The 9,401-nt window shown below is 37.5% G+C and overlaps 1 protein-coding gene across 1 annotated transcript in view; it reads right to left on the bottom strand.

The window, feature by feature from the left end:
- Positions 1 to 9,401, bottom strand: part of PPEF1 (protein phosphatase with EF-hand domain 1) — a 127,200-nt gene that overhangs the window by 1,023 nt on the left and 116,776 nt on the right. The gene's annotated exons all lie outside the window — the stretch shown is intronic.

Here is a 9,401-nt window from a genome sequence, read left to right as displayed (position 1 = left end):
ACACACACACACACACACACGCACACACACACAGAGTAGGTCCACAGGGCTTCCCTAAGTGAGGGAGAAGAGATGATGAGGGCCATGCTTATGGTGGGGAGACAAGGTAAAAGGGGAAAAAAGTGCCCCTGTTTTAAAAAATGTATAATATGACCCTATTTATATATATTAAAAAAATTAAAGAGGAAAATTATTTAGAAATAAGTTCTAAAAATGTTTAAAAATTGAGACCTGGTAAACATGTTGCATAATTCAAGCACTGTAGCATATTATGAATGTTCATTCATTGTCCAGATAAAAATATGAAGCCTCAAGATTATTAACAAATAGCCATGGATATAAAAGTGTATTTATCAGCTTCTAGTAATTTAGTGGAGTCAGAAAACCTGAAAATCCTTTTACTATAATCACCTAGTACTGGGTAATATTTAACATAATTATTTTAAATGTACAGCTAGGCTCACAAATCGTGAAAGCAAATCCCCAGGTGCCAGAAACAAAGAGGGAAGTGACAAAGCAGAGAGGTGAGTGCTTGAGCTAATGAGGGGGTATTTGTCTCCAGAACCTTGGGGTTTAGTGTTAATTCCCACACAGCAGTAGCAAATGAGGCTTTGGGCTTTGGGAAGTAGGGAATTGGAACTGAGAACATTGCATAAAGCCAAGACCCTCAAAGGACTATTCTATTTATGAAAGGAATTAAAAACAAAAAAGACCACACAGGACACAGGGCTTTGGGTGGGGAAAAAAAGAAACTTCTCTGAGAATTCAAAACCATAGGACCACAATTCACACTGCTTTTACTCTACCCATATAGTTCAAAAACTCGACTAAAAATTAATGAAATAATTATTTCTCAAGCAGTGATACTTCTGAGACACAAGGCAGAAGCAAACAAAAACTTCTCTGAAGAGATGCTCCCACATCCCAAATATCATGGGATTTTCACAGAAGAAAAAAGCCCCCTAATGATGAGTTCACAGTAAAAAATGACAAAGCCCAGGAGTGAACAATTCAACCTGATCAAGAGTCAGCATATATGGAAAACGTGCAATTACATATCACCACAAACTTCAAATGCAGAGAGATAATTAGAATGAGATTATAAAACAAATACATATAAAATGACTGAAGACTAGAAAGGAAGCAATGAAATCCTTAGACCTAAACCCTATGAAAAAAGGAGCAAGCAGAATTTAAAAAACAAACAAACAAAAAAACCCATAATAAATCTTGGAATGAATGTTTTAAAAAAGATCACAAGAATGATAATGGAAAAATCTTTATTAAAAGACATTCGAATCCGAGTCACGGCACACACACACAAAAAAAAGACATTCGAAAAAAAAAATAATCGGAAAAAAAATACCATGTTCATGGATAGGAAAACTCAATATAGTAGTGATGGCAATTCTCTCCAGATTAATCTATAAGTCTAATACAGTGCCCATAAAACTCCAACAGGGGATTTTACAGAATTGGCAAGCTAATCCTAAAATGTGTACAGAGGACTAAAGGACCAAAGAAATTTTGAAGACGAATACAGGTGAGGGAGGAGAAGGGACACATAATACGAAATATCAAGACTATTATAAGCTATAGTATTTAATACATGAGGTATTCATGAGATGATAGACCAAAGAGACCATTAGATCATAACAGAAAGCCTAGAAACAGAGCTTACTATATGACAGAGGTGGCATTTCAAATTAGTGGGAAGGAATGAACTATTCAATAAATGGTGCTTCTACATCACAGTTTTTTTGAAACTTTTGAAGAATATAGTCAATTCTCTTATAATCACTGTGACCACTGAATTTGCGAATACTGAAGTATTGTTCCTAGGGAAAATACAGGGTTTGGTCCCTGTGAGCCTCTTGTCACATTTTTGTCGGTTCATCAACAACATAACCTTGTTTTATGGGTTTCTGTTGGAAAAACACCTCATTCAATATATATTGTGGATTTATTAACACTGAACTCATGGCCAGCAACACTGTAACTCATGCCTGAATGAAGTTTATCTAATGCATGTAGTTTTGGCATAAGGCACCTGACAGCTTTCTTGTCCTTAGGAACACTAGACAGCATTTCAGCATTACATTTGGGGGCCGTTTTAAACAGCAAAATCACCAAGTAAAAGCACAAAAATGCAACCACAACAAAATTGGCACTAAATGTACCGCAAGGACAGGTTTACAGTATGAGAGCTGGAACAGGAAGGCAGGCAGACTATTGCCTTGTTTGACCTCAGCTGGGAACATGTCTGACTGAAAATGTTCACTACTTTGCACATGGCCACTGTAAATAATGATTTTAGGTTATAAATTTTAGCGAGTAGGTGAATTTGTAAATATGTAATCTGCAAATAATAAGGATCAATTATATATTTATGATATTTCCAGGGTTGGAAAGGATATTTTTGTATTTAGACAAGTTGCAGAAAGCACAAATTATAAATGAAAAGACTAACTGAATAAATTTAAATTTAAAACTTCTGCTTGAAAATATATGTCATAAATAAAGTGAAAAATCTAGTCACAGATTGGGAGAAGATATCTGCTTCCCAAAGAACAGAGGATTGTTCAAGTTCCCAGAAATCAGTAAGAAAAACACATTCTAAACTACAATATTAGAATGAGCAAAGGATAAGAACAATTTCTCAGAAGAAAAGATACTGACCAACAAATTAAGATGCTCAATCTCATTTGTAATAAAGAAATATAAATTAAAAGTGAGATATTTCAGGGGCGGCTGGTTAGCTCAGTTGGTTAGAGCGCAGTGCTCATAACACCAAGGTTGCCGGTTCGATCCCCACATAAGCCACGTAGCTGCGCCCTCCACAACTAGATTGAAACTACTTGACTTGGAGCTGATGGGGAACACACTGTTCCCCAATAAAAAAAAGTGAGATATTTCACAACTCTATCTACTTTGTAAAATTCAGTGTGGTTAAGCACAACTCATGTCAGGCAGAAGTTTTACAACATTAAACGACAATCTTTAGTAAAAGCATTTTTAGGTAAAATTTCCAACAAAGCCGTATCGTGAATTCCAGAGATTAGAAGCCCAAGGGAGAAAATGAGAGTTCCAGAAAAAAACCTGAGAATAAATAAGCAAATGATATTCAGGAAGCAACAACAAAAGACTCATCTGGTACTGCCAGAGACTGGACATTTCTTAAAACCACTATCCCAGGATTCTCAGTGGATTTTCATGTGAGATAATGGGGCAGAAGCTCTGTACACATAAGAGCACTCATCTCTAAGATTCTGTTCTTCTGGAACCACTCTCAGCACAAATTCTGTACCAATCAGCGTTCAACCAGAGGCCATCATGTAGAATATATATATATATATATATATNATTAATTGGAGATCAACATAATGGCCAAATGAAGTTTCTGTTCAGCAAGAGATAAATGGTGTCCCCAAGCTGAGGAGCTGGGACTCCTTCCAAAAAAAAAAAAAAAAAAAAAAAAGTGACATTTTTTGTTGGCCAAAGATGTCTTATTGGAGTTCCATGTACAGTCTCTGAAGAGCTTTATAAAATGACATCTCATGGGCCCCCGTTAAGATGACTTCCCTCAGGGGAGGTCCAGGGACCCCAGGAAGGGAACTGTGGGCTCTGATCCACCATGGCAGTCTAAGCACCCCTGGGGTAATGGTTGTGCAGGAGCCCAAGGAGGCAGCAGTGCTGGAGAGGAAGGGACCTAATAGCTGGCACTGGGAACAGGACGTCGAGCCTGTGCCCAAGGCAGAGACCACCCACTCTGATGATTCAGGGCCCTCTTTCCTTGGTGACAGCCCCAAAGCCATAGAGGCCCTCAGAATGCCAACTTCCCGGACCTCTGGCACAGAGCCCAAAGCTCTGCTCCTGCCGAAGATGCTCAGAATCTAAGGGTGTGCCTGTCTACTGGTGAGGACACATTTCTGGAGGGGCAGGAAGTCCAGGACCCTCGTAAGGGGCCTCCTGGAGAACACATCCCACAGGCCTGCAGTGCTGGCCATACCAGGCCTGTGAAGCCACGTGACACTAAGGAGCCTCCCTTCCCACCTAAGTGCTCAGTTCTGACTCACCGATGTGCCTGAGGAAGAGTGACAGCCCCTGACCCTAAGCTGAGTTGAGCATGAGCCATGTTAATTCAGTTAGAAATGCTTGGCTTTGCTCTAAATCCCTGGTATTGTGGAAAGACCACTTGGATTAGAGTCAAATGACATCTGTTTGACTTTCAATTCCATGAATTTATCTTTACTATTTTGTGACTTAAAACTCTCATCTGAAAGGTTTCAAATAACTAAAAAAAAAAACCCTATACAACTATAAGTTCCATTAACAGTCTACCTATAGTAGATATTAATAAGGGGACATGGAATAAATGGCAACTTATACTAGGAAAATAGAGAAAAACAAATAACAGTTTAATAAATAAACATAGAGTAAGATGAGTCAAGTAAAATCAAGTCTATCAGTCAATTCACCTTAAATTGATTACACTGAATTCACCCAATAAGAGACAAAGACTGTGAGATAGCAGCATTACAGATTAAAATCCAGGTATCTGCTGCTTAGAGGAAAACCATAAAAGAAACTGACAAAGGTTAAACATAAAATGCCAAAAAGTATCAGAAAAATGCCAACCAGAAGCAAGAATAGCAGAAATAAGGAGAAAATTAGGGCTCAAAACACTAAACAGGATTAAAAAGGCCACTCTGCACAATAAAAACATACAATTAAGAACATATAATTTCATAAACTTACGTGCATTTAATACCATAGATGCCAAAATCATAAGGCAAAAAACAACAACAACTGGAAATGCAAATAGAATATAATAAAATTACGATGTTAGAGGGATGTTTCAATTTCTCTCTTTCAGAACTGAATATATCTAATAAGCAAAAAGTCAGGAGTATAGATGAAGTGATTGACACAACTAATAATTTAGAGTCACAAACACATAGAGAGCTTGACATTCTTCAAATGGAAAATATACATTTTGTTTGTATGTCCATGAAACTTTTCTTTTTTTAGCTGAGCCATCCTGCCACCTGTTGGCAGCTCAGCAGCAGCTCAGCTCAGGCTGGGAATTGAACCAGTGACCCTGTTGCTCAGAGCACGCATTCTTGAGCGAGCTCTTAACTGAGCCACTCGGCTGGCCCTTCCATGAAACTTTTATAGAAATAAGTCAGGTACAACATGGCCACAAAGAAAATCTTATTAAATCTTTAAGGAATAATGAAAGTGAAAAATTTTTAAAAAGATTTTATTGCGGAATTGAGGGAGTGGAATAGCATTGGGGAATCAGGGAAGGGGAACAGACAAGCTGCTGTCCTTTTGTTCTTCAGTCTAGTTGTGGAGGACGTCGCTTCATAGGCCCATGTTGGTATTATCATTGTGCTCTTCCCAGGTGAGGCAGTCACTCGCTGGCCATTGGACGGCCGCTCACGGTGGCTCACGGGCAGCTCATGAAAGCTCATGCCCGCTGCCAGCCAGCCCCACTGCAGTCTACACCATCACCGGTGACACACGGCAGCCCAGCTCCAGGTCGAGCTGTTGTTCACCATCTTAGCTGTAGAGGGCGCAGCGTCACTGGCCCTCATGTGGGATCCAAACCAGGACCCTGCTGCTCAGAGCTGGCGTCCCCAGCCAAATCCTAACCAGCACACCACTCGGCTGGCCCTGAAAGTGAAATTTTTAATATGAAATATTTTTAATGTGGAAAGTAAGAAACACATTCCTAGAAATCCCTTAAAGAGGAAATTAAAGGAGAAATTACTGCTAGAAACTATTGAAAAAGAGGACATTTCATACTAAAACTTACAGGACACAGTGAAAGCAGAGCTTAAAGAAAAATGTATAGCTGTAAATGTCTTCATTATTTTTAAAAAAGTCTAAAAATGAAGGACCTATACCAGTCTTAAAAAATTAGAAAAAGAACAGCAAAATAAACTAGCAGAAATCAGAAAATTAGTACAGATAAAAGTTGAAACATAAAATACCCCTCCACCAAAAAATAGCTCAAAGGAAAAATACATGCAAAAGTTGGTACTTAGAAAAGACAAACAATAGAGTCTTGTCTCTTGTAGGGCAGATCAAGGGGAATAGCAGGCAAGCAGAAGTTCACAAGAGGAGGTGACTTAACTAGAGATTTAGTAGAAATTAAAATATTCATAAGAAACACTATCAAGTAAATTTGAGCAATTTAAAGGAAATGGATGATTTCTTTGCAAAATTGAAGCCACCAAAATAGTCCAACAACTTACAGACCCATCATCCCTTATGGGATTGGAAAAAAGAGCAGCACTTGACCATGAAAAAGGCACCAGGAGCACATAGGCCCACAGCTGGGTTTTAGCTAAACTTTAGTGGACAAATGAGTCACACGTTCTTTGTATCTGCTTTTCTCACAGTGTACACAAATGATCTGAGGCTCTTATCAAAATGCAGACTGGATTCAGGAGGTCTGGGATGGGGCCCAAGACTCTGCATTTGTAATCAGCTCCCGGATAAGGAGCATGCAGTTGGTTCATGACCCACTCCCCTCTTAGTAGCAAGGATTTAACTATTTCAGGCAGTAGGAAACAGAGATAAAGTTCCCCAACTCATTTTACAAGAGCTTTAAGTGATAAAGTCGTACAGATAAATTCATGGAATTGAAAGTCAAACAGATGTCATTTTGACTCTAATCCAAGTGTTCTTTCCACAATACCAGGAATTTAGAGGAGAGCCAAGCATTTCTAACTTTTAGAATTAATAACAATATTTGGTAATGAGGCTGGATAGCAGCTTTTTTTTTCATACTCTAACAATGAGTACCTAAAAATGCATGTGGAGTTAAGCTTTCCATTTACAACAGTGGCAAAAAACTATAAAATATTTAGGAATAATTTGAGACATAAGACCCATAAAAGGAAACCTATAATACCCTATTAAAAGACAGAAACGATTTATGAACAAATGGAAAGTTATCATTGTCCTTAGTTAAAACACTTAATATCATAAAAAAATACAAAGTTTCCAAAAATGTAATATCTAAATCCAATTCAATTTCAATTAGAATATTAACAGCACTTTTCTTGGAATTGTATAAAATTATCTTAAAGTTCACATAGATAAATAAATATCTGAAAATAGCCAAGGAAACTATGAAAAGAACAGTAGAAGGGGACTTGCCTTACCAGGGAATTCTACAAAGCCACAAAAATAAATTCAATATAATATTAGTATAAAAACAGACAAAAATAATATAAACATCTAGAAAATGTAGAATTAAACACTGGTACATTTGAGAAACTGGTATATGATAAGTGTGGTCATTCAATTCAATGGGAAAAGCAATACATGAGGCTGGAACAAGAGGGTATCTATATGGAAGAATATACAAATAAACCACATATTATAGTATATAAAAATAAACTTCTGGATGTAAAGACTTAAATGAAAAAAATAAAAATCTTGCAAGGAAATCCAAGACAGTAAATATATCATCTAGAGCAGCGGTTCTCAACCTTCCTAATGCCGCAACCCCTTAATACAGTTCCTCATGTTGTGGTGACCCCCAACCATAAAATTATTTTCATTGCCACTCTATAACTGTAATTCTGCTACTGTTATGAATCGTAATGCAAATATCTTTTTGTTTTCTGATGATCTTAGGCGACCCCTGTGAAAGGGTCGTTCGACCCCCAAAGCGGTCGCGACCCACAGGTTGAGAACCGCTGATCTAGAGAGACAGGAAAGACCTGCGAGTCCAGAAGTTATAAAAGCAAATATGGGTGTATTTACTATTTAAAATATTGGGTCATCGGGAAAGTCATGACGTATTTTTCTATGTTTTTCAATGCAAAAATGGGTCATGACTTTCCCGATGACCCAATATAACAACTTTTGTATGGCAAAAGCAACAATGAACCAAGACAATAGACAACAGATTTGCAACAATTTCTAATACAAACAACAGAGTGTTACTTTTTATACTATACAAAAATATCTTCAAATCGATAAGAAAAAGATGAACAGCACAAAATAAAAATGAACAAAAATATGAATATACAATCCCCAGAAAAGTAAGTTCAGACACATGAAAAGGCGCCCAAATTCTCTAGTAGACAGGGCATATAAACTAAAGTGCTTATAAGATATCATTTTATACCTGTCAGATTCACAAAACAGAACATCTAATGCTGGTAGAGATGAGGGAAGTTTCATACATTGCAGATGGAAATGGCTTCGCCAAAGATTTTTTGGAAGACAATAGAACAACAGCTCTTAATTTTAAAAGACAATTACTATACTAACCAGCAATTCAACTTCTGGCAGTCTATCCCATTAGTAGGGAGGGATTACTACCCCTATATAGGAACATAAGTTCAATATTGACTGCTTTGCCTTGGTGGTAACGAGCTGGAAACAAAGTAAATACCTATAAAAAGTAGGATGGCTGAATAAAGAGTGGTTGTCCATAGCGCTGAATTATTATATAGCCATTAAAAATAATAAATTAATGAACAAAAATGTTCATAGCACTGTCCATAATAACCCCAATTCCTATTAGTAGAATGGATAAATTCTGGATATTCACACAGTAGGCTATCATATAGTAACTGGAATGAATAAACTATAACTACATACAACTTGTGAATGTCATACATATATTATATAAAAAGTATGTACTGAATGATTCCATTTATATAAACCACAAAACATGCTAAAAAAAAACTATGCTGTTACAAGTCAGGATGATGGTTTCCCTTGAGTGGGGAGGAGTATATGGAAGGAGGCATGACAGGGATTCTGGAACACTGGCAATGTTCTGTTTCTTGATCTGGGTACTGGTTACATAGTTGTATTCACTGTAGAAATTCACCAAGCAGTGAATGCACTCATGATTTATGCATTTAAAAAAGAAAAAGAAAAAGAATTAGAGCCATTATAGCTTGCAGGGATTTCAACTAGGTATTGTTGGTTGAGAAAAGCAGAATGCAGAAAATTATGCATCATTTAATCCCATTTTTATACAGCATACAACAATAAAACCATGATGTTTATGTATTACTGTGTTTGTAAATATATGCATATATGAGGACATACATAGTCTATATAGGTTTGTATGGGACAGATAAAAATATGGAAGGCCAAGGGGCCAGCCGAGTGGCCCAGTTGGTTAAGAGCTCACTCAAGAGCTTGAGCTCTGAGCAACAGGGTCGCCGGTTCGATTCCTGGCCCGAGCTGAGCTGCTGCTGAGCTGCCAACAGGTGGCAGGATGGCTCAGCTAAAAAAAATATATATATATATATATATACATATACACACACACACACACACACGCACACACACACAGAGTAGGTCCACAGGGCTTCCCTAAGTGAGGGAGAAGAGATGATGAGGGCCATGCTTATGGT

The sequence above is a fragment of the Hipposideros armiger genome, unplaced genomic scaffold, assembly GCF_001890085.2.
Source record: "Hipposideros armiger isolate ML-2016 unplaced genomic scaffold, ASM189008v1 scaffold_13, whole genome shotgun sequence".
NCBI classification, from domain to species: domain Eukaryota; kingdom Metazoa; phylum Chordata; class Mammalia; order Chiroptera; family Hipposideridae; genus Hipposideros; species Hipposideros armiger.
The sequence above is the reverse complement of the archived record's forward strand: the minus strand, read 5'-3'. Positions and strand labels throughout refer to the sequence as shown.